Genomic DNA, 26,351 nt, shown 5'->3' with positions numbered 1-26,351 from the left:
AGTTTTAGTTTTAAAGCTTTTTAAGGATATTGACCTAAATTGTTTTAGTATAATATTTTGCCAACTGCATATGTTAAGGAAAATATATGCTTGAAACATTTAATGATGGCTATATAAATTATAAAATTTATATATATTTGTTTCAGATGAGTTGTATTTGCCATTCTTTGTATGCTTTTAACAATTTATTGGATAATTGCATTTAATTGAACAAGTTTTAATTGCTATTTTGTGAAATTAGAACCTATAAGGCCATGTCAGAATTGTCAGAATTGCTAATGGCAATCTGTATTTGCAGCCCTCCCCAAAGCTAGTATCACTACTTCAGCTCCACCTCAGCTCATCAGACATTAGATTCTCATAAGGATCATGCAACCTAGATCTTTCACAAGTGCAGTTTAAGTAGGGTTTGTGCTCCTATGAGAATCTAATGCTGCTGCTGATCTGGCAGGAGGCGGAGCTCAGGAGGTGATGGAAGCCATGCGGAGTGGCTGTAAATACAGATAAAGCTTCATTCCCTCACCCCCTCTTCCCGTGGCTCACCTCCTGCTGTGTGGCCTGGTTCCTAATAAGCCACGGACTGGTACCAGTCCTGGCCTAGGGGTTGGGGACTGCAGTTTTAAAATTATTTGTTGTGTATGTCTTTTTCTTACTTAAAGCTAAGAAATTTGAAAAATTTTTATTCTGTTGGCTACTTTTAAAACTATAACTTTTACTTAACTCCCCTTATTCTTTCACTTTTTTCCTATTCTTTTCTGTTCTTTTGTAGACTACATGTATTGACCCCCCTTTGAGCAATGACAAAATTAGTATGTATCTACTTCTTCCTCCCCATTTTGATTTTAATTTTTCTATCTTTAAGTATACACACATATACATGTATATTTATTTATTTATTTATTGGGTTGTAATCTTTACATGATATATTTGGCTTGGGTTGTAAAAGTGCACATACACTGCCTCTCTCCTGGGCAATTAAATCAATCTTTTTATAGGTGGTATTTTGCGATGATTTCTGTGTCTGGAGTCTTCTCAGTCACGTTCTCTGTGATATTTGCCTACATAGCTGATGTCACTCAGGAGCACGCACGGAGTACTGCTTATGGATGGGTAAGATAGTAGACTATACTTTTTTAACCAGAAAAATAATTAATATTCTATTAAAAATTCACCAAAAATTCACCAGAAACTGAGATTTAAAATAAGTGGTAAATATTTATTTACATAAAAGGAAATCTAAAGCAAATGAAATAAAAAAGGGCTCTTACAAAAAGTTAAAAATAGCAAGATAGAAATTGCTAGTAATTTATTCCCTGGTTTTAGGGTCGGAAGATTGGCAGGAATATGTGAATTGGCAGTTGTAAAGTTTTTTAAAAAGTTGGTTTGATTTGTTTCTTGTTTTGTTATCTGCTCTCTTGAGAAACCTTAAACAGTCAACAGGTGTTAAGATCAGAAGTCTGTGTGCACCTAATTCTAATTGGAGAAGTGCTGGAATCTCAGCAATGTTAATACATTATAACTTTATTGGTAGTTGTGTAGGGCACCCATTTGGGACATACTGTGGAAAAAGGACTACATTCATTCATTCATTCATTCAGCAAATACATAGTTGTTGAATAGATAACAAAAGTTATAGGAGGCCGGGTGCAGTGGCTCAGGCCTGAAATCCTAGCAGTTTGGGAGGCCAAGGTGGGAGGATTGCTTGAGGCCAAGAGTTCTAGACCAGCCTGAGCAAGAGTGAGACCCTCATCTCTACAAAAAATAGAAAAATTAGCCAGGTGTTGTGGCACATGCGTGTGGTCCCAGACACTTGGAAGGCTGAGGCAAGAGGATCCCTTGAGTCCAGGAGTTTCAGGTTGTAGTGAGCTACGATGATGCCACTGCACTCTAGCCCCAGCAACAGAACAAGACCCTGTTTCACTGGAAAAAAAAAAAAAAAAAAGGAAGTTATAGGAGACTTTTTTTTTTTTTTTTTTGACAATTTGATATTAGACTATCTTTCTAATTTTCCCAGGCATGATAAAGTGGTATTGTGGTTATGTAGGAGAAGAAAGACCTGTTAGAAGATGGCAGCCGAAGCATTTTGGATCAGAGTGCTGCAACTCTGCAAGTTACTTTAAAATGGTTAGGGGGAAAAGATAGCGTGTGAGCATGTGGATGCTCATGTGTTGTCATGTGTTCCATGCCTAAACCTGTAGGACATGGAAGTGTGCTTTGTAACCTTCTCCCACCTTCCTCTGTGTTTGATAATGTTCACAATAAGAAGGTAGAAAATGATGATCTGGCTGGATTGTGGGGAATAGATTGGAAAGGGATGGAATGCCAGAAACTTAGGTTATTCCTCGCCTTTCCCTGAGTCTTACTCTTTCTTTTAAATTCCACTTCCTGGAATAGAGTAAGTAGTCATTCGCTGCTGATTGACCTAATGAATAACTTCATGAATCAGTGATGGACATGTAAGTAAATTACTGCTGTTCCACAAAACACAAAATTTTTTACTTTGTTCACTGTAGACACAGTAGTTTGAAAACTTCTCTTTAAACCACACTTCCCCTCTGACTACTGCCTGCTTTCTCCCTGCCTTCTCCCCTCCACCCCTGAATGTCCCCCTCTTGCCATGCCCTAAAACAAGGGGTCTTCAGAGTGCTGTGGAGGAAGACAGAGGGAGAAGGAAGGCTTTCAAGGAAGGAAGGATGTTCAGAGTGGGCTTGTAAGGGTTGGCCAACAGAGAGAGGTGAAAGATAGCTTTCTTCTACACTGGGGAAAACCCATTGAGATACCCATTTCTCTGCAGTTTTGTTCAATTTTTGTTCCTTCCTTTCAGCTGGAAAACCATTCACAAAGCTGTTGTGCGGAGCAGTAGTGCTTTAAGGAAAGCGTTCAGAGGAGTTCTAACTAGAAGTGACCAAGACTTAATTACCCTCTCTAACTTAGCTCCTCCTTGTAATATGGCAGTTAGGCTTAATGCCTGTTCATGGGGGCATTGAGAGAAGTCAGTGAGCATGCACATCAAGGCTGAGACACTGCTTAGCTGAAATGTGCTCCTGGCCAGCATCAGCAACTCAGCATGTAAGGCTGCCTGGATTTGTCACAAGACCTAGGATCTTGGCCAATGACTACTTTACATTTACCTCTAATGCTAGATGTTAAGATGACAGAATTAAAAGAAGCAACTTGCAGCCTCTCTACCTATCTGACAAATATAGGAGAATTTCTTGCCAATTAATTATAGTCAAGTATTAAGGAGCATTTTGAGACCCATTAAAGAACAATATATAAAATATGTGCACCTTCCTTATTGAAAATCTGAAGGTGCTGCAGCAGTGTTTCCATAGTACCTGAGGATTCTGCAGCAGTGCTCTCATAGCACTTGAGGATGCTACAGCAATGCTTCTGTATACATGAGGATGCTGTAGCAATGTTTCTGTAGCACCTGAGGAGAGTGTAGGAATGCTCCTATAACTGTTTCATAATGCAGTTATATGGTTGCCTTGATCTTCTCAAAGTGGGAAAGCCTGAAGGGAAGGAGCTTCGTCATCTTCATCTGGTTGACAGTAGGTACGAAATAAATACTGAATGAAAGAATTCCTGTTCCCCAAATTAGAATTCTCCACACTCTTTTTTTCCTCTCTAGAAATTTTTTTTTGATTTATGACTTTTATAGTATTTTTAGCATAATACTAATTTCATATTATTGTATTTTTGTATTCAGTTGGGGATGATGGATGAAAACAATGTCATTGGCATACTAGGAATCATAATTACAATCACAGATAATGATTTATGTGGTTTCTAGTAAAATCCATTAGAAGTTTAAGTAGCTGACTTATAGATATGCTTTGACACTCAGTCTGGTTATAATTTTAGAGACTGCTATTAAGTTTCTGAACATTCAGATTGCATTCTAAAATACAGCAGGCATTCGACATGCCTCTGGGAGTGCAGTGTGAGGAGGCTCAGTGTGGCTTCAGGTTGCAGCTGTGGTCAGCTGGCTCTATGGTCTTTGTGCTGGACAGCAGTCACATGGTGACAGTGTGACAGAAATCCACAGCCCTCTAGTCAAAAATCTCCAACCTCTCCTTCAACAAATTCTTTTTTCTTTTCTTTCTTTTCTTTCTTCTTCGTCTTCTTCTTCTTCTTCTTCTTTTTTTTTTTTTTGTTATTTTTTTTTTCTCTTTCTAAGAATATCAGTTTTGGGATTCCCCCCCCCGCCTCAGTGTAACGAAATGGCCACCAAATGATAAAATGGTGAAACAGTACACTGTTTTGGGAAGATGAAACTAAGTACAGTCCCTGACTAATTTGTAGATTTTATCATCAGCTCTGTAAGAATGTTGTTTTTCCATAATCTCACATTCCCATCCTCCAGTTAAAGAAGACCAAACAGTGAATGTTTTATTTGTGAGGAAGGTTTTCATAATTTTTATTTCTAACAAGATCATTATTAGGTTATTAAGTATGAAATGTCCAATTTCCTTAAGTACTAAGTTAGTTGATATCTCTGGAATTTCACTTTGACACTTCTTACTTTATTTTTATTGTGAAGGTACATCTTCAGTCTTTCAAATGCACGTTTTGGTTTTCAAATTTTTTTTCAAATTTTCAAATATTTTTTTCAGAGCAATTTTTGTGAAACCATGGATCAGTGAAAAATTCGTGTTACTTTTGAATATGAGTTCCGTCGTGGAACCAATGCAGCACAGACAGCTTGAAATACCAACAAAGTGTTTGGGAAATACGTGGCTAATGAGTGCACAGTACGTCAGTGGTTTGAGAAGTTCCATTCTGGTGATTTTCACTTGAAAATGAGCCACATGGGTAACCGGAGACCAAGGTGGATAATGATGAATTGAAAGCTATAGTAGAAGTGAATCCATCTCACCCTACACATGAATTAGCAGCAAGGTCTGATGTTACTATTCCAATAATATTGGACCATTTGAAACAAATTGGCAATGTGAAGAAGCCGGATAGATGGGCACCGCATGAATCAAACGAGCGTCAGAAGAGAAAGCATCTCAAAGCTTGCCCTTTTTTGCTGTCACAACATAAAGGCAAACCATTTCTACACCATATTGTTACATGTGATGAAAAATGGATTCTTTTTGACAATCCCAAGTGTTCAGCACAATGGTTGGACAAAGATGAAGTGGCAAAACAGTCCAAAACTGCATATTCATCAAAAAAGAGCTCATGATGTGTGTTGGTGGTCCAGCGCTGGTATTATCTGTTACAGCTTTTCATGAAACCTGGTCAGTTGATGACAGTGGATGCAACCAATTGGATGAAATGATGAAGATGCTTGCGATTGAGTAGCCGAGATTGGTCACTAGAGACAGGCCAATCCTCTTGCAAGACAGTGCTCGACCACATGTCACACTAACAACACTGCCCAAACTACAGAAGCTGGACTTAGAAACTCTCTGTCATCTACTATATTCACCAGGCCTTGCACCAGCTGACTACCACTTTTCCCAGGCTTTGGACCTCTTCATATAAGGGCAAAGTATTCAATTCTCAACAAGCTATGGGAAATGCCTTTTGTGATTTCATGGCCACTCACTCTCCAGGCCTCTTCACTGCTGACATAAATAAGCTACCATTAAGATGGCAAAACTGTGTTGATAGTTTAGGCATATACTTTAATTGTACAGCTGCTTGTTTGAGATACAGTAAACTACACTTATGATTCAAAATCGGACATTTCATGCTTAATGACCTAATCTATGTATTTTTAAACTCTTGTAGCTCTGGGGGGTATCTCTAATTAGTTAATAGTTTGTGAAAAAATTCTTAAAACAAAATTACTTTAATGAATTCTCTTTCATTCTTAAAAGTTGTATACAATACATTCTTTTTATCTTGCTTACAGTCATGGAAAGTGGCTATAGCTATGCACCTGTGGGACCTTGGGTGAATGTGCGCTTTCCCACAGGTATGCACCTGTAGCACGTGGGACCCTGGGTAAGGATATGGACAGGTGTTCACCTGTGGGACCCTGGATGAGAGTATGTTTTCTCGCAGGTCTCAGCCACTTTTGTGGCCAGTCTGGTCATCAGCCCTGCCATTGGAGCATACCTTTCTGCCAGTTATGGAGACAGCCTCGTTGTGCTGGTGGCCACAGTGGTGGCTCTTCTAGACATCTGCTTCATCTTAGTGGCTGTTCCAGAATCTCTGCCTGAGAAAATGAGACCGGTTTCCTGGGGAGCTCAGATTTCTTGGAAACAAGCAGACCCTTTTGCGGTAAATAAAAACATGAAAATATTTACTTTTCTAAATATCTTTCTAAGCCAAGCAAATAAAAGAATATATGTGTAGCCTCAAGAATCCCAGCAGTTGTTGATCCATTTCTATTTCCAGTAAAAAGTAGAGAAAAATTAAGTACAAGTAAGGCAGTGAGGTAGTCAGTGCACCAAGAAATATGTATAATTGGTACTTAAGCATGTCATAAGGAAAGAGAGAGAAAATGTCCAGTTAATCCCTGATCAAAGTTTGGGAAGGAAGTTTCTCTTTTGTGTGGTTGTTTTCATTCTTTTTAACAAAAGAAATGAAGGTGGTCATTTGAAGTGGGCATTTTCATTGACTTTGATTCAAAAAGGATAAGTGCATTTGGTCTTACTAAAGGAGTTATTTTCTAAGCTGTTGGTGTACCTCCACTTTGACCAGAGACTTTGAACTTGTGTTTTGCAGAGTGAATAGATTTTTTATATATATAGTGAATCGATTTATATACATATAATTTTTTTTTTTATATATGGGTGTGTATGTGTCACACTAACAACTAGAAAAAAAGTAGCTTCTTCCCAAAGTAGCTTCTTCCCACCTTATCTTTGGTTTGGAATTGTTCTTGAAAAAGATATATGCAGAAAAAAAGAACCAGAGATTTGATTTTTGCTTTTTGTCCCCAAGTTTACCTTTTAGGAAAAGTATATATAATAAGAAAATGAACTCATCAGAAATTCTTTTCTGAACTATCCACTTAGGACATGACCAGGGGACCCTTCCTGTTCTGTTTATGCCACAATGTCAGACAACAAAAGAAGTGTTTAGAAAAGGAAGCCAGGAGTGGACTTGGAGCCAGCCAGTTAGGCTTCCCGCCTTCTTGTCATGTAGTGATCAAGTTATCATGGAAGCTCCTCTGTGAAGTGGAACTACTGTGGCTTTTCAGGGCAGTTGTGAGGATGACAGTTAATGTGTATAAGTTAAATAGTCTAGTGTCTGATATATAGCAAGGTCTCAATAGACATTAGCTTTCATATATTATTAAGTATGTCAAAGTTATGACATGATGACCTCTAGGAGCTCTGTAGTCTTTTCCACTCCTTTGGTAATAGTATACCTTTTGGTTCTATGGAACAATTCTATGTATATAAGAAAGATTATTAAAAATTTATTTCAAAATATTAAGGGGGTACAAATGTTTTTGTTACATGGATACCTTTTATAATGCTTAAGTCAGGGCTTTTAGTGTGCCCATCACCCAAATAGTGTTCATTGTACTGAATAGGTACGGTTTTTACTCCTCCCCTCACCTCCCCCATTTCCTGATTTCCAATGACCTTTACATCTCTTTGTGCCCATGTGTGCCCATCTGTTGGCTCCCAGTTATTAAAGAGCACATGTGGTGGTTGTTTTTCCATTCCTGAGATACTTCATTTAGGATAATGGTCTCTAGTTCCATCCAAGTTGCTGCAAAAGACATTATTTTATTCCCTTTTATATAAGAAGGATTCTCCAACAACGTTGTAGCATTCAGAAAGTTCTTACCAGTCTGACCCCATGGCTAGAGCATACTTATTTGTCTAGCAGGTTTACAGGCAAATTGAATATTAACATTTTGAAGAATAGAGTGAATTTATGTGTAATGAAAACCTTGTACTGACTATGGCCTTAAAGAAGTTATATTGTGACTCAAGAGAGAGAAATGATTATCTTAAAAGGTTCTGTAGGCATGTATTTTCAGGATCTGTTCCTAGGAAGTTCAGGATCTGTTTAGGGATATGAACCAGTGTTGTTAACAAAGATGAGCAAGTGTGTGTGTGTTTTTTTTTTAAAGCTATAATATTTGAAATATATACCTCTGAAATTAGAACTTGTAAATTCTATAGAGAGATGATGATAAATTTAATATTAAGGTTCACTTCCTTTTATAATCCATCTTAATACGTGAAAATAGTGAAGCCAATGTCCGAGAACACTGGTGATATTTGTGTCTATTGGCTTTTTATGTGTTTTCTTTTTGCTTATTCCCAGTCACTGAAAAAAGTTGGAAAAGATTCTACTGTCTTACTAATCTACATCACCGTGTTTCTTTCATACCTTCCTGAAGCTGGACAGTGTAAGACTGGTGGCGGGCACCCCTCCCCTCCCTAATGGAAAAAGAAGCCCCTCCTACTCCTCCATCCCCGCCCTAAAGCTGAAACAAAGAAATTCCGCACTCTTCCCGCCTCACTCTTCCCGCCGAAACCTCCCCTCCAGAGAAACTCCCATCCGCCAGCCCTAAAAAAAATATGCAAGCCCACCCAGACTTCTGGGTGGCGCGGCTTCTCTGCTTCCACTCATGTGACCCTGAGGCTCGCCCGGGCCCCTCTCTTGGGACTCGTTACCCCCACCCGGGAGCGCCCCAATAAAGCCTCTTTACTTATCCCTTTTAACTCTGCTCCTCTGTCTTTCTCTGTCGCCAGCCACTCCAAGAAACCTTACAGTGTTAACTTAGGAGAAGCTGAATAAGATATGAAGGAACTCTTTATACTGTTTTTGCTACTTTAAGTCTAAAATTAGTTCAAAATAAAAAGTGAAGCCCAATAAAGAATGCTGAACTTTGATTTGTCTTATATTTACAACAGGATTAGAAAGAAGTTCTTGGAAAATTGGGAAGAAACAAACCATTATGATAGATTGTGTCTGCAGACAAGAAACATTTGCCTATGAGATGGTAAGATTCTCATCTTTTTGACTGTTTTCTCATGAAACGGTACGCTGTCATTGGCTCAGTGTTAGTGTTGACGGTATGGTAGTTTGATGTTGGATATGCTTAGTTGGAAACAAGCTAGAGGAACTCCACTGGGACTGGGAACTAGTGAGGAAAAAGGACACACAGAACTCAAGTGACTGCGTATTTGTGTTTTTCAGATCTCTGCCTTTATTTTTGCTCTTAGTTTGGTCCTTCTCTTAATATTAGGGTAAATTTATGCCATATCATCACCATATTTCTGGTCTTTTTGTTCTGCTCCTGAGTTTGGTTCAACCACATTCTTTTTATTTTTTGAGACAGAGTCTTGCTCTGTTGCCCCGGGCTAGAGTGCCCTGGCATCAGCCTAGCTCACAGCAACCTCAAACCTCTGGGCTCAAGCAATCCTTCTGCCTCAGCCTCCCAAGTAGCTGGGACTACAGGGAGGCACCACCATGCCCAGCTAATTTTTTCTGTATATTTTTAGTTGGCCAGCTAATTTCTTTCTATTTTTAGTAGAGATGGGGTCTTGCTCTTGCTCAGGCTGATCTCAAACTCCTGACCTTGAGCCATCTTCTTGCCTCGGCCCTCAGAGTGGTAGGATTACAGGCGTGAGCCACCGCGCCTGGCCCAACCACATTCTTAATCCTAATGCATTGTCTCTTGTGTAAAACCCTAAGAAAAATTTAAGAGGATGAGTGTTGAGGAATTAGGAGCTAGTAGACATGATGGGTTCAGAACGTACTATGTGCCCGACACTGTACTGGGCACTGAATGGTGCATAATGGCATCTGTCTTCTCTCCCACTGATTTTATTTTTATTGTGGTAAAATTTATGTATCATAAAATTTACCATTTTAACTATTTGTAAGTGTTTAATTAAGTGGCATTAGGTACATTCGCAATGCTATGTAACCATCACCACTATTTCCAGAACTTTTTAATCTTCCCAAACAGAAATTCTCCACCCATTAAGCAGTAACTCACCAGTATCCCCTCCTGCAGTCTCTGGTAACCTCTATTCTACTTTCTGTTTCTGAATTTGCTTATACTAGATACTTCATAGAAGTGGAATCATACAATATTTGTCCTTTTGTGTATGGCTTCTTTTACTTAGTGTAATATTTTAAAGTTCATCCATGTTATAACGTTAGAACTTCATTCCTTTTTATGGTTCAATAGTAGTCTATTGCATGGATATAACACATTTTGTTTATTCATTCATCTGTTGATGGACATTTGGGTAGTTTCCACCTTTTGGCTATCATGAATAATGCTGTTATTAAAATTGGTGTGCAAGTATCTGTCTGAGGCTTCATTTTTAGTTATTTGGGGTCTATACTTAGGAGTGGAATTGCTGGGTCATATGGTTAATTCTATGTTTAAAATTTTGAAGGACCACCAAACCGTTCTCGATAGCATCTTCCCCCTCAGCAATGCAAGATGGTTCTAATTTCTGCATATCCTAGTCAATACTTATTTTCTGTTTTGGTTTTTTTTTTTTTTTTTTAATAATGGCCATCCTAGTGGGTGTGAAGTGGCATCTCATTGTGGTTTTGATTTGCATTTCCCTAATAAATGATCATGCTGAGTATCTTTTCATTTGATATTTGGCCATTTGTATATTGTCTTTGAAAAAGTTGTACGTAAGTTTTTTGCTCATTTTTAAATTGGGTTGTTTGTCTCATTGTAAGGGTTCTTTGTATATTTTGGATACTAGACCTTTACCATACATATGATTTGAAAATATTTTCTCTTACTCTATGGGTTGTCTTTTTACTTTCTTGCATGAAGATTTTTCCCCTATGCTTTCTTCTAAGAGTTTATAGCTTAAGTGCATAGATTTAGGTCTTTGATCCATTTTGAGTTAATTTTCATATGTGAGGTAATGGTTTGACTTCATTCTTTTGTATACAGATATCTATTTTTCCCAAACTGTCCTTTCCCTATTGAATGGTCTTAGCATGTTTGTCTAAAGTCAGTCGACTACGTAAATTCCTCTGTTCTATTCCATTGATCTATATATCCTTATCCTAGAACTACATTGTTTTGATTGCTATGGCTTTGTATTAAATTTTAAAATCAGGAAATGTGAGTCTTCCAACTTTGTTCATCTTTTTCAAGATTGTTTTAGCTATTCGGAGTCCGTCAAAATTGTGTTTAAATTTTAGGATAGGTTTTTCCATTTCTGGAAAAAGCACCATTGGGATTTTGATGGGAACTGCATTGAATCTGTACATTACTTTGGGGAGTATTGACATCTTAACAATATTAAGTCTTTCAATCCATGAACAAGAGATGTCTTTCCATTTATGTAGGTCTTTAATTTTTTTCAGCAATATTTTTCCCCTACCCCCTGCAACTGTAGTTTTTATTTTTTTTATTTCCTTAAACTTAGTTTTTTGGTTGTAGAGACAGGGGCTTATTATGTTGCCTAAGCTGGTCTTGAACACCTGAGCTTAAGCAACACTCCTGCCTCAGCCTCCCCAGTAGCTGGGACACTACACTGCAGGCACTGACCAGTGTGCCCAGCTTGTTTTGTAGTTTTTAAGTGTACAAGCCTTTCACCTCCTTGATTAAATTTATCCCTAAGTATTATTTTTGATGTTGTTGTAAATGGAATTGTTTTCTTAATTTCTTTTTCAGATTATTCATTGCCAGTGTATAGAAATACAATTCATTTTTGTGTGTTGATTTTGTGTTCTTTTCCTTTGTTTAATTTGTTTATTAGCTCTAATTTGTTTTGTGTGTGCATGTGTGTATTTGGATTCTTTAGGATTTTGTATATATAAGAGCATGTCCTCTGCAAACAAAGATAATTTCTTCCTTTCCAATTTGATTGCCCTTGCTCTCTCCCTCTTTCCTTCCCATTCTCCCTTCCTTTTGTTTTTCTTTTCTTCCTTCCTACCTCTTTCCTTCTCTCCCTTTTCCCTCCCTCCCTTATTCCCTTTCTTCCTTCTGTGTCTAGAACTTCCAGTACTATGTTGTACAGGAGTGGCAAAAGTACACATCCATATCTTGTTGCTGATACTACGGGAAAAGTTTGCAGTCTTTCCCCATTGAGTATGATGTCAGCTGTGGGTTTTTCATATATAGCCTTTGTCATGTTGAGGAAGTTCCCTTCTGTTGGTAGTCGGTTTGGTGTTTTTATGACAAAAGGGTGTTAGATTTTGCAAATACTTTTCTGCATCAATTCAGATATGATCTGATTTTTTCCCACCATTCTGTTAGTGTAGTGTATTGCATGCATTGATTAATTTGGTATCTTTTTCTTTAAAGAGACAGTGTCTTGTTCTGTTGCCCCGGCTGGGGTACAGTGGTGTGATCCTAGTTCATGGCAACCTTGAACTCCTGGGCTTAAATGATCCTCCTGCCTCTGTCCCCTGAGTAGAATTAGCTTGAGTAGCTCTTACTACAGGCACATGCCATCATGGCTAATTTTATTTGTTTGCTTGTTTTTAGAGACAGGGTCTCATTAGGTTGCCCAGGCTGGTCTCAGACTCCCGGGCTCAAGTGATCCTCCTGCTTTGGCCCCCACAGTGCAGGGCTTACAGCCCTGAGCCAGCATGCCCAGACTGATTTGCTAATGTTCAATTACCCATACATTCCAAGGATAAATCCCACTTCGTTGTGGTGTATAATCCTTTCACTATGGTGTGGAATTTGGTTTGCTAGTATTTTGTTGAGGATTATTGCATTCCTATTGATGAGGGATATTGGCCTATAGTTTTCTTTTCTTGTGGTGTGTCCTTTTTCTGGCTGCAGTATCAGGATAATGCTGGCCTCATAGAATGAATTAGGAAGTGTTCACTCCTTTTCAGATTTTTTTGAAAGAGTTTGAAAAACATTGATGTTAATTCCTCTTTAAGTGTTTAGTAGACTTCACCAATGACATCACGTCTTTGTTGGGAGATTTTTTGTTACTGATTCAATCTCCTTACTTGTTACAGGTCTAATTAGTCTTTTTTAATTTCTTCTAGAGTCAGTTTTGATAGTTTGTGTGTTTCTAGGAATTTGTCCTTTTTATCTAGGTTATCCAGTTTGTTGGCATGGAGTAGTTCATAGTTTTCTCTTATAAGTCCTTCTTTTTTGGAGACAGTCTCGTTCTGTTGCCTGAGTAGAGTGCATTGTGTCATTGTAGCTCACTGTAACCTCCAACTCCTGGACACAAGAGATCCTCCTGCTTTGGCCTCCTGAGGTAGCTGGGGGTACAGGAACATGCCACCACACCTGGCTAATTTTTTTTTCTGTTGTTAGTAGACATGGGGTCTCGCCCTTGCTCAGGCGTCCAGCTGGTGTCCAGCTCCTGAGCTCAAGCAGTCTGCCTGCCTGGGCCTCCCAGAGTGCTAGGATTAGAGGTGTGAGCCACCATGCCCAGCTTTTGGATTTCCGTAGAAGCAGTAATAATGGCTCCACTTTTATTTCTGAGTTTTTGGTAGTTTGAGCCTTCTTTGGTTTTTCTTAGTCAGTGCAGCAAAAGTTTGTCAAATTTGTTGATGTTTTTGAAGAACCAACTTATGTTTTCATTCATTGATTTTAATTTTTTAATTTAACTTTTTTTTTTTTTTTAATTTTTTAATGCCCAGCTAATTTTTTCTATTTTTGGTAGAGACGAAATCTCACTCTTGCTCAGTCTGGTCTCCAACTCCTGAGCGCAAGCCTTCCTCCTGCCTCGGCCTCCCAGAGTGCTAGGATAAGAGGTGTGAGCCACCGTGCCCAGCCAGTCATTGATTTACTGATGTTGTTTTTCCATTCTGTTTTATTTGTCTCCACTCTAATTTTTATTATTTTATTTTTTCTGCTAGCTTTAGGTTTAGTTTATTCTTGTTTTTAGTTCCTAAATGAGATTTAGTTCCTGATTGAGATTGTTCTTTTTTAACGTAGGTATGTACAGCTATAAATTTCCTTTTTATTGTTTTTGCTGCATCTCCTAAAGTTCATATGCTGTGTTTTTGTTTTCGTTTGTCTCAAAGTATTTTCTGATTTCACTTTTTTTTGTTTTTTTTCTTTTTTTTGACCTGTGGTAAGTGTGTGTTTAATTTCCACATATTTGTGAATTTTCCAGTTTTCCTTCTGTTATTGATTTGTAGTATTATTCCCTTGTAATTAGAAAAGATATGTTTTATGATTTTGGTTTTTGAAAATTTAAGATTTGGTAGTCTGTCCTGGAGAATTGTCCATATGCACTTGAGAAGAGAAGAATCTTTATTCAGCTATTGTTGGATGGAGAGTTTTGTATATGTCTGTTAGGTCTAATTGTTTTATACTGCTGTTCAAGTCTGGTGTTTCCTTGTTAATCTGCTGTCTGGTTGTTCTACCCATTATTGAAAGTGGGATATTAAAGTCTCCAACTATTATCATACAACTGTTTCCTTCTTGGATTCTGTTTTTGCTTCATATATTTTAGGGTTTTGTTGTTAGCTGCATATAGGTTTTATAATGTATATATTTGTATACATCTGTATAATGCATACTGGGTGGTACCTTTTATCAGTATATAATGTCCTTGTCTCTTATGGCTCTTATTTTTAAATTTTCTTTAGAGACAGGGTCTTGCTGTGTTAACCAGGCTGGCCTCCACTCCTGGGCTCAAGTGATCCTCCCACTTTAGCCTCCTGAGTATCTGGGACTATAGGCATGCACCACTGCACTCGGTTTCTTGTAATTTTTTTGACTTAGTATATTTTGTCTGACAATAATATAACTATTCCAACTTTCTTTTGATTACCATTTGCATGGAATATCTTTTTCTCTCCTTTTACTTTCAACTTGTTTGTGTCTTTTGATGAAAAGTGAGTATTTGCAGACAGCATAGTGGATCAGGTTCTTTTAAGTCCAGTTTGCCGATCTGCCTTTTTAATGGGTGAGTTTAATTCATTTACATTTAAAGTAATTACTGATAAGCAAGGGTTTTCTTCTGCCATTTAGCTATTTGTATGTGTTATAGTTTTTATTCCTCAATTGTTCCATTACTGCCTTATTTTATATGTACAGTAGTTGAATTTTTGTGGTGTACCAGTTCTATTCCCTTCTTTCTTCCTTTTCTGTATATATTCTAGGTATTTTCTAGTGGTTATCTTAGGGGTTAGAATTCAATCTTGTAACAACCTACTTTTTTTATTTTGATTTTTGAAACAGGATCTCACTGTGTCGTCCAGGCTGGAATGCAATGCCGCGATCATAGCTCACTGTAACCTTGAATTCCTGCGCTCAAGCAATCCTCTGACCCTAGACTCCTGAGTAACTAGGGCTATAAGCATGTGCCACCAGGCCTGGCTAATGTTTTTATTTTCTGTAGAGATGGGGTCTCCCTATGTTGCCCAGGCTAACCTACTTTAATAGCACAGATAGTCCGCAACTTAACAATGGTTCGCCTTATGATTTTTTAACTTTATGATGGATTTATCAGGATATTAAATGAATTTCAACTTGGAATATTTTTGATTCCTGATGGGTTTATTGGGGCATAACACGATTGTAAGTTGAACATCTGTACCAATTTTGTTTCCATGTTATACAAACGTTCTGTTCCTACCTTTTGTCCTTCACTTTTTATATTGTTCTTATCACAGATTATATCTTTATACATTTATAAATATTGTTTAATCCATTTGTTTTGGAATCATACAGGAAAAACAGAGAAGTTACAAAGCAAAAGTACAATAATACTGGCTTCAGTATTTACCTATGTAGTTACCTTTTTTTTTTTTTACCTTTACCAGTGTTCTTTTTTTTTTTTTATAATGTATAATCAATTTTAATGTCAAGGATACCCCTTAATGATATCATTAAAATTACATTTTTGTATACCTCTCACAGTTTTCTTTTTTTTTTCCCCCCTACCCCCATACCCCCCCTTCCCGAGTCAGCACCTTCAAGTGTTACCATTCCCCAAACGGTGTGCAATGCACTCATTGTGTAGGCATACCCCCATCCCCTCCCCCACCCCCCACCTCAGTCTGATATCCGATTGGTGTCGTTCCTAGATGTGTATTTAGGTGATGTTCAGGGAAACCAATTTTCTGGTGAGTACATGTGATGCTTGTTTTTCCATTCTTGGGATACTTCACCTAATATAATGAGTTCCAACTGTCTCCAGGAGAACCATAGAGATGTCGTATCTTCATTATTCCTTATAGCTGAGTAATATTCCATGGTATACATATACCACAGCTTACTAATCCAATCATGTATTGATGGGCATTTGGGTTGTTTCCACATCTTTGCGATTGTGAATTGTGCTGCTATAAACATTCGGGTACATGTGTCTTTGTTACAGAATGACCTTTTTTCCTTTGGGTATATGCCCAGTAATGGGATTGCTGGGTCAAATGGCAGGTCTACTTGAATCTGTTTAAGATACCTCCATAACGCTTTCCACAGGGGTTGCACTAGTTTGCAGTCCCACCAGCAGTGTATTAGTGTTCCTGTCTCTCCACACCCACGCCAACATGTGTTGTTTTGGGTTTTCTTGATAAAGGCCATTCTCATTGGGGTTAAGTGATATCTCATTGTTGTTTTGATTTGCATTTCTCTGATGATTAGGGATGTTGAGCATTTTTTCATATGTTTGTTAGCCATTCTTATATCTTCTTTCGAGAAGTTTCTATTCATGTCATTTGCCCACTTTTTGATAGGGTTGCTTGATTTTTTCTTGCTGATTTTCCTGAGTTCTAAATAGATTCTTTTTTTTTTTTTTTTTTTTTTTGAGACAGAGTCTCACTCTGTTGCTCAGGCTAGAGTGAGTGCCGTGGCGTCAGCCTAGCTCACAGCAACCTCAAACTCCTGAACTCAAGCGATCCTCCTGTCTCAGCCTCCCGAGTAGCTGGGACTACAGGCATGCGCCACCATGCCCGGCTAATTTTTTCTATATATATTTTTAGCTGTCCATATAATTTCTTTCTATTTTTAGTAGAGGTGGGGTCTCGCTCTTGCTCAGGCTGGTCTCGAACTCCTGAGCTCAAACGATCCGCCCACCTCGGCCTCCCAGAGTGCTAGGATTACAGGCGTGAGCCACCGCGCCCGGCCCTAAATAGATTCTTGTTATCAATCCTTTATCTGATGTGTAGTATGCAAAAATTTTTTCCCATTCTGTAGGTGGTCTCTTTACTCTCGTGACTGTTTCTTTGGCTGTGCAGAAGCCTTTTAATTTAATCATGTCCCATTCATTTATTTTTGTTGCTGCTGTGATGGCTTTAGGGGTCTTCTTCATAAATTCTTTGCCTAGGCCAATGTCTGTAAGAGTCTTTCCTACATTTTCTTCTAGAATTCTGATATACCATGCTCGTGGATTGGAAGAATCAACATTGTTGAAATGTCTATACTACCCAAAGTGATCTACAGATTCAATGCAATCCCTATTAAATTACCAACATCATTCTTTACAGATGTAGAGAAAATAATTATACACTTTGTATGGAATCAAAGAAGACCCCGTATAGCAAAAGCAATTTTAAGCAACAAAAACAAAATGGGAGGTATTAATTTGCCAGACCTCAAACTATACTACAAGGCCGTGGTTCTTAAAACAGCCTGGTATTGGCACAAGTTCAGGGACACAGACCAGTGGAACACAACAGAAAATCCAAATATAGAACCATCCTCATATAGTCACCTAATTTTTGACAAACCGGGAAAGAATATACTCTGGGGACAAGAATCCCTATTCAATAAATGGTGCTGAGAGAATTGGTTAGCCACTTGTAGAAGACTGAAACAGGACCCACAGCTTTCACCTCTCACAAAAATCAAATCACGGTGGATAACAGTGTTCTTTCTTTCTTTATTTTTTTTCTTTTGCCCCAGCTAGAGTGCAGTGGCGACATCACAGCTCACTGCACCTCAAACTCCTGGGCTCAAGCAATCTTCCCACCTCAGCCTCCCTAGTAGCTGGGACTACAGGCACACCGGCATGCCCAGCTAATTTTTCTATTTTTTACAGAGACGGGGTCTCGCTCTTGCTCTGGCTGGTATGGAACTCCTGACCTCAAGTGATCTTCCCACCTCAGCTTCTCATTGCACCCAGCCCTTCATTTCTTATGACCTCAAGTGACTGTCTAGTGTCTTTCATTTCAGCCAGAGAAACTCTCTTTAACATTTCTTATAGGTCAAGTCTACTGGTAATGAACTTCCTGAGCTTTTGTTAATCTGAAAATGTCTAATTGCTCCTTCATTCCTAAGGGATAGTTTTGTCAGATATAGAATTTTGGATTGATAGTTTTTTCTTTCATGGCTTTAAATATGTCATCTAAAAAATTAAAATTAAGAAAAAGCTGAGTGTGGTAGTGTGCTTGTAATCCCAGCTGCTTTAGAGGCTGAGGCAGGAAGATGGCTTGAGGCCAGCCTGGGCTACACAGCGAGACCCCATCTCTAAATAAGTAAGTCAGTCCTCCCACTGGTTTCTAGTCTCCATGGTTTCTGATGGAGAAATCTGCTGTTAATCTTATTGAGAAACTTGGTTTCCATTAGTAATTTGTGGTTTCCTTTAGCTCATTGAACACATGTTTAAAAATTGGTATATACTCTTTATATAAATTTCTGGGACACTCATTTAGCACATTTAAGGCAGTTGGTTTGACATCTTTTTTTGTTTGTTTAGTGGGCTTTTATTTACGTGCGAATCTAGCTTTTGCCTGTAGGAGCAGTTAGTTGACATCTTTGAGTAGTGATTTCAGTGTTCGGGCTCCTTTAGGCTTGGTTCCTATGAAATTCTTATTTTCCTATGACTGTGTCACAGTTTTCCTCTTTGATGTGTTTTGTAAGTTTTTGCTGAGAACATTCTGAGTGTGTTTTTTTTTGTTGAAGGCTAAAGCTGCCTGTGACTTTTCCAAACCATTTTTGCAGTGTGTGTATTACTTGTAATACAGTGGTATTGTATTGTATACACTTGTAATTACAGTGTATACTTGTAATATAGTGGTCATTGATATATCTATTCCATTATCTCTGAAGTCAGTCAATGATCTGACAAAGATTTCCTTAAATATATGGCTCCATAAAAAAAAAAAAAAAAAAAAAACAAAAAAGGATAAAGGGTCCTTTCTCTAAATCTTCCAATAGATACTGCCGGGGGAAGCTAGTACTCTCAGGAGGGTCAAACCCAAGACAAACATCTGGGCCAGCCACTCAGAGCATCACCAGACCAACCTAAACACACAACCCCTAAGTTTTGGAGGGACAGGGTCTCTAATGCCTGCCCTGGCACCAGCCAGCTGCTCCAGGAACTCAAGGTGCTATCTCATCTGCAGTGGGACTGAGGAATGTGGGGGGTGATAGTTGGTTTACATATGCTGCTTGCTTATAAAAGATCAGTAGCTTCTCCCTTCATCAAACACTCCTCTGGCTGTTATAAGTGTCCCATGTGGTTCCAGAGTTCCAAACCAGTGGATTCCAGTGTTGTCTTTCCAGCTTAATAGTTGCTTCTTCAGAGAGACTGAGCCACGGGGCTTCCTACTCTGCCATTTTGTGTGATATCACCCCTGCTTATTTTTTAAATCATTTTACATCTTTACTTAATCAGTCCACCCTGGTGGCCCCTAATTTACAGTTATTGAACATATAAAAGGGAATATGATGTATTAGAGATCTGATGGTGTTGTAAGAAGCACAAGGGATTTAGAGCCCAACAGATCCGTATTTGCATTCTAACTCTCTGGTGTAAAATAACTAGAAATGCCAGTGTTATGCCAACATTAGTTCCTGTTCCTGTTTGATTATCAGTTGCTAAGCACTTAGTGCCAACCATCTTATTAGATGCTTTATGTACACATTCCCAGCAATAGTTTTGTAAAATAAATATTTTCCGGTATTTTTTTTTCCTTACAGAAGATGAAACCAAACTTAGTGATGTTTCAACCCTTTTCCTGATGTAGAAATAGGCATCAAACCCAGGGCTGTCAGACTGAAGCCCTTGCTGAGAGCCATTGTTCCACACCGCCTCTTATCTGAGTTAGGATGTCTGATTTCAAGGTCGCTTTCTCTGTCTTCGGGAGTCACATGCCATTGGAAAAAAACCTGCAAATCCAGATGTGGTTGAAGAAGGGGAGCTTATCCTGTCTGTGGATATCTTGTACGCTGTTGTATTTCATAAGGTCAGTAGTAAAACCTTTTGGATTTCATGTATGATCTGAGTAGTTTTTGTCAAAGGGTTTAGTGATTTGAAGAGTCACATTCCTATGCTTGCACTCAAAATAAATGCAAGCATATGCTGCCTATCTGACATCTTATTTTTAGAGCCAACAGTTTGACAGTTTGTATTCTTGGGTTTTTGTTTTTTTTTGTTTTTGTTTTTGTTTTTTTTTTGAGACAGAGTCTCATTCTGTTGCCCAGGCTAGAGTTTCGTGGCGTCAGCTTAGCTCACAGCAACCTCAAACACCCGGACTTAAGTGATCCTCCTGCCTTAGCCTCCCAAGTAGCTGGGACTACAGGCATGCGCCACCATGCCTGGCTAATTTTTTTATATATATTTTTAGTTGTCCATATAATTTCTTTCAATTTTTAGTAGAGATGGGATCTCGCTCTTGCTCAGGTTGGTCTCGAACTCCTGAGCTCAAATGATCCACCCGCCTCGGGCTCCCATAGTGCTAGGATTACAGGCGTGAGCCACTGCGCCCGGCCCTTGAGTTCTTTTAATGGAATGGTGAGGCAAGAGCAAGGAGAGCTCATAAAGATTGGGTTTATATGACTTTTAAAATTATATACAGTGTGTTTATATCTTTGATAATGTTAAAATTTTGGCTGGTCCGAAGGCAGTGAGTTACCTCAGTTGATTGTTCATAGTCAGTTACAGACAGAACTCCTTGTTCTTCTTTTTCCCCCGTTCTCATTACTGCAGTTGACTAGTCTAAGGGAAAAAGTCTTAAAAAATTATATAGAAGCCAGCTTTTCTATTCAAGTGAGGGGAAATGTGGCTGCCTCACAATAAACATAAGGTGGAAGACAACCCACTATTCTCTGTGATGATCTTACTTTCCTTTTATTTCTTGTAGTGTAGGGGCAGACTGCTGGAACAGTGTCCTTCTGAGGCTGAAGGATAAGAGCATGGTCCTTAAACCCAAGGCATTTTCTTGATGCAGTGGTCAACAAAAGAAGCAATGATCTGTTTCAGTGCTAAAGAGAATAAGCAATTGGCATTTATTAAGAGTTTGTAATGTGGGACTTTGCCTAGAAATTTTTAAAGGTAAGGTAGACTATACGTCATTTTCATCTCATAGGTGGATTTAATCATTCAGTGCCATTCCATAGTACCAACTATCAAAAATTCAATAATTTTCTGATGGTGAAGTTTAATATTTGCTATCCTTTCTTACTAAAAAAAAAAAAAATCAAATTTTAGAATTGTCAGGGACCTTTAGAATAATCTTGTGCAGTCATTTCATTTTTCAGAAGAATCTGATGTCAATCATTGTTTAGGGAGTTTATCCAAATCCATGCAGCTGATTCGTGGCAGAATAGAGATTGACTTTCATTTATAATTTCTTAAAACTTAAAAGTTTTGTAATTCTGACACCTAAAACTAAAATCTTACCATTTATATTATACCAGGAGCCAAACTTAGATTTTAATAAAGTGGATAGTAAAAGGCTAGAGCTACATTGTAACAACCAGTTAATCTGGGTAAAATATCACCCGGTAGCCCTGCTCAAGCGCAAACTCCGTTCCATAAAAGGTACTAAGCATTATGTAAACCAAGGGTTCTCTGAGGGAATACATTCAAGAAATGCTGCGTACAGTAGCTCCCTCATAGAGTGTCACAGTGCACATTACCATAAAGTGATTTGGAAAGAAAACCTTGTTTTCAGAATGCTCTTTTGGAGAAAGTATTTTGTGGAACACAATTTTGGTCAAATCTGCTCTAACAAGCAGTTTACCTAACTTTTTTGTAAGCAAAAACTGAAAACATCTACTGTGTTCTTAAAAGTTGAGGTACAGATATATTACTTTATAGATCATAAATTTTCCCTTTAATTTTAGTCTTCATTTATTTTCTTATGAATAAAAGGCTTATGCATCCTGACGACTGCTTGGATAGGACACTTTACATCAAGAAACACTGGCTGTGGACCACAAAAGGCTCCGTTTGTAACATGTACACAGCTAGGTGAGTGATACCTTTTTTTTCAACAATTGTTGGTTTTCAATAGTTAGGTACTTTTGCTATTTCAGTTTTCCATTTTTGCTCTAAAGTAGTTTTGTACTTGGAGCTGTAAATAATAAGAGGGGTAGAGAAGTGCCACAAAATCAGTTTTAATGTGTTAAAACTAGCATTTTTAAACAGTAAGGCAATGTATTATTATATATATATAGATAAGTCAAGGGAATGTTGAACTTCAGGGTGGATACAGTGCTCAGGGAGCCCATGTTCTTTCTGCCTCTTGTCTGTAGTTTACCGAATCAACTTCATTGCACAGCTTCTCAATGAAAAAAATATCATAGCACATCCTATGTGAGATCAAAATCAAGTTTTATAAAATTTTTGCATCGTGTGGTTGTACACATTTATATTATACAGTGTCTCTTACTTGGGTCAGAGTCAAAAAAGTTGGGAAACCAATCAGAGGAAAGGGAAGAATTTGGTACAGGTTGAGCATCCCACATCTAAAAATGAGAAATCCAAAACCTGAAACTTTTTGAGCCCCAGCCTGATGCTCAAAGAAAACGTTCATTGGAGCATTTTGGGTTTCAGATGTTCAGTGCTCAATTGATAGGTATATACATAACACAGATATTCCAAAATCTGAAAAAAAACTGAACTTTGAAAGACATCTGGTCCTAAGCATTTTTCAGATAAGAGATATTTAACCTACATCGTCAGTTTTCTTTGGCTTCCCCACCACAATATGTTTTTCTACCAGAGCAATATGAAAACATGATAAATCAGAGTTATCAGATCAAAATGAAAATAAGGGAATGTTAAAAGCAAACAGTCCGTGAGATACAGAATTCAAATACACTGGAAAATAGCATTTTCATCTTACTGTGACCAGTAACATCTCAAGCCAAAAACAATCTCAGTTGAATAATGTTGCCCATATTCCCAGCTGCATATGATGTTTTATATTATGATATTTTATCCTGAATTTTAGGTAGCAAAACAGTTGGAGTTTTCAAATTAACCAGAACTCCTTTACCAGTTAAAAAGATAAATTAAGCAAAAGTGCATCAGATCTGTAGCATCTAATTGTATGATGATTTTTCAAGATGGTCTGTTTGAAGAAAATGACGGTTTTTATAAGTAAGTTACCTAGAGGACAGATATGTCATGGCAAATGTATGATGCTTGCAAGTACAGACTTATGTTCTTCTCTACTCACCTTTAGGGGGAAGCCTTACAGAGAAATGGCATTCTGCAATGTTTCTTAGTGTTAGATGCCCTTTTGCCTTGTAGAGTATTCGTAGTGATTTGTCTGTATCTCCATATGTATACAAAATTATATAACGGCTTATGTTTTAATATTGTATACAAAATTATATAAAGGCTTATGTTTTAATATTGTAGACTGACAAGGCAATACTGGGAATGCTATGTTTACCTATTGCTACACACAGGTTATAACTTACAGCACATGAAAGCCTGAAAAACTTAATGATGTACATCTTTTCTTTTCCTTTGCTTTCCTTTCCTTTCCTTTCCTTTCCTTTCCTTTCCTTTCCTTTCCTTTCCTTTCCTTTCCTTTCCTTTTTTCTTTTCTTTCTTTTTTTTTTTTTTTTTGAGACAGAGTCTCACTCTGTTGCCCCAGCTAGAGTGCCATGGCATCAGCCTAGCTCACAGCAACCTCAAACTCCTGGGCTCACGCGATCCTTCTGCCTCAGCCTCCTAAGTAGCTGGGACTACAGGTAGGTGCCACCATGCCCGGCTAATTTTTTCTATATATTTTTAGTTGTTCAGCTAATTTCTTTCTATTTTTAGTAGAGACGGGGTCTTGCTCTTGCTCAGGCTGGTCTCAAACGCCTGAGCTCAAACGATCCACCTGCCTCGGTCTCCCAGAGTGCTAGGATTACAGGCGTGAGCCACCACACCGGGCCTCATGTATATCTTTTATAAAAACTACAGATAGGCGACCAACAGTGACAGTTTTGTACCAGAGGACCCATGTTTCTTTTGTGATGTTTGCTTCTGAATGCTCCGCAATGATTCAGAAGGCAACACACTGGGGGAATTCCTTGTTTATCTTTATGTTGATCCTGGAACCTTTAATTAAGAATAGCCACATGCACACACACACAGAGAAAAGTGCAGCCTTCTGAAATAACTGTTTTCTTGGATGGTTACTGTATTTCTAAGAAATGCCACTGAGGAACATGATCCACTTGGAACAATAAGCTAAAGCTATCAAAAAAAAAAGCCTGAATCAGAGATTTTCCTATAAAATAACTTGATTATATTTAAATGTTTAGAAACATATTTAATTTAGTGGTTATTCCAAAGTATGTTTTTTCCTTTAGTGCTTTTTACCCATTGTAAGTTGGTTGTTTATCTTACTGCGTTACAGAAGTGCTAAATTTGAATCCTTGGTCAGATATATGTATTCTGATTCTTTCTCCTAATCCTGTTCATTCTCTGTCCAGAGTGTTTTTTACTAATGATAGAATGCAATTAATGATACTTCAAGTGGTGGAAGTGTTTTGAAAATTCTTTGAAGAATGTGAGAGCTACACCATCTACCATGAGGCTTCCACGGTAAAAGTCCTTCAAATATCTGTCACAAAAATTAGGGAGAGAAATAAGAGTGAATTATTTAATAAATATCACATTAAGAAAAGCTATTGTGTAATTTAATCTTATAGTGGGCTCTTTTGTAATGTTTAGTTTTGTTAGGAACTAGGCACGTAAGACATTTTAATGAGACTACATTAATAATGAAAGTAAAAAGATCTTGAGTATATATTCATATCTTCACAGAAGTAACATTTAAATTGACGCTTCAATTCTTGACAGAAACTTTCTATGAATCATAAGTGTTATGAGTTTAAAATATGTCAGTTTAGTATGAAGATGAAAAAATAGGGTTTATATGACTGTGGAGACATGGAACAATCAAGATCCTACTGACTACTAGCTCTGGTTCACTATGTCTTAGCTAATACTATCCAGTATTCCATAAGCAAAAAGAAAACAAGTAAACACAGGAGTGTTTCTGGCCCAGCTCTTCCATTCCTCTGGTCCTCTAACTATAATAATCCTAGTTACGCTTTTCTCTCATTCTGAGCCAAAGGGAAAAGGAAACTTTTTCATAAATTTCCAGGTCCAGATCGTCAGAGAAAATTGTAGCTATCTTTATTGAAATATGTTCTGGAAACCTTTTTGGGTGGAAAATGTAATACCGTTTAAGACTTTTAAGAGGGCTATAAAATAGATTTTAAGTGCATTATAAATATTTAAGTTTTACTCTCTCTTTCCTAGGTTATATTTAAATTCATCTAAGTTCCACATCTGGATTGCTAAGAACAGACATTTACCATATAAATAAACAACGATGAGTCCTGTAGGACTATGTGTTTAAAAGACTGATGGTGAAGTTATGTTTTATGGACTTGAAATGCTACATATCAGTGAAGTCGATTGGTTTGGAGATGACAAGCACCTGTTTCTGGTATGTCTAGCATGGTTCTCATTTGCTGATTCATTCAGTTAGTACACAGAGGATCACTATAGGGAATTAAGCGGCCACTCCTTGGCCAGCTTATAATGTTCCTATGTTTCTACTTTCCTGTATTGAAGAGTACTAAAATTGAGCAGATTGAAAATTCTACTGGAAAACCATAGATTTAAGATAAATAAGTGATATATCCAATTTCTAAAATTCCACAGGTAAAATGTATTTTTTATTCCTTTTCCTTTTTTTCCCCAGAGATGGGGTCTTGCTATGTTGTCCATGCTGGTCTTGAACTTGTGGCCTCAAGCAATCTTCCCATCTAATGCATTATTCCATGTGTGCTGCCAATGCATTCATTTTAGTGGACAGAGAAGAAAGGTATCAGTTAAAATACTGTTTTATTATTTATTCAAAGTGTTAGTTCTTAAGGTTAACATTGTCACCAAAGACTCAGATACCTATTATGGTTTCCTGGTGAAACTGAGTAGAAAGACTAACTAGGTTACTCCCACAGTTTGTCAGTGTGTTGTATATACAGCTATTCCCACCAAAGTTGCAGTCAAAAGAAATTCTTAACTTTGTATGTTTTGGAGCTACAAAGTCTCGGATCTAAGACAGCTTTCATTTCTATTTCATCCTATTAAACACAACATGCTAATTAAAGCAAATATGACAGTGATGTCATGACCTTATCAATATTGTTTGTAGTTAGAAATGAATTCCATTTTGATATAATATTGGATGCACTTACACAAAAATCACTATATATAGAAAAGCAATAGCTATTTCTTTAAACATCTTTGTCA

The 26,351-nt window shown here is 37.7% G+C and overlaps 2 long non-coding RNA genes across 2 annotated transcripts; both read left to right on the top strand.

The window, feature by feature from the left end:
- Window positions 1-905: 905 nt before the first annotated feature.
- Window positions 906-22,043, top strand: LOC138387118 (uncharacterized). The gene is made up of 6 exons (XR_011233914.1): window positions 906-1,110; window positions 6,025-6,243; window positions 8,847-8,935; window positions 19,775-20,040; window positions 20,938-21,128; window positions 21,951-22,043. It is a non-coding gene; the product is annotated as an uncharacterized lncRNA (long non-coding RNA).
- A 1,667-nt stretch (window positions 22,044-23,710) lies between these two features.
- Window positions 23,711-25,415, top strand: LOC138387119 (uncharacterized). The gene is made up of 3 exons (XR_011233915.1): window positions 23,711-23,785; window positions 24,518-24,629; window positions 25,353-25,415. It is a non-coding gene; the product is annotated as an uncharacterized lncRNA (long non-coding RNA).
- Window positions 25,416-26,351: the final 936 nt, after the last annotated feature.

This window comes from Eulemur rufifrons, chromosome 7 (genome assembly GCF_041146395.1).
Source record: "Eulemur rufifrons isolate Redbay chromosome 7, OSU_ERuf_1, whole genome shotgun sequence".
Lineage (NCBI taxonomy): Eukaryota > Metazoa > Chordata > Mammalia > Primates > Lemuridae > Eulemur > Eulemur rufifrons.
The sequence above is the reverse complement of the archived record's forward strand: the minus strand, read 5'-3'. Positions and strand labels throughout refer to the sequence as shown.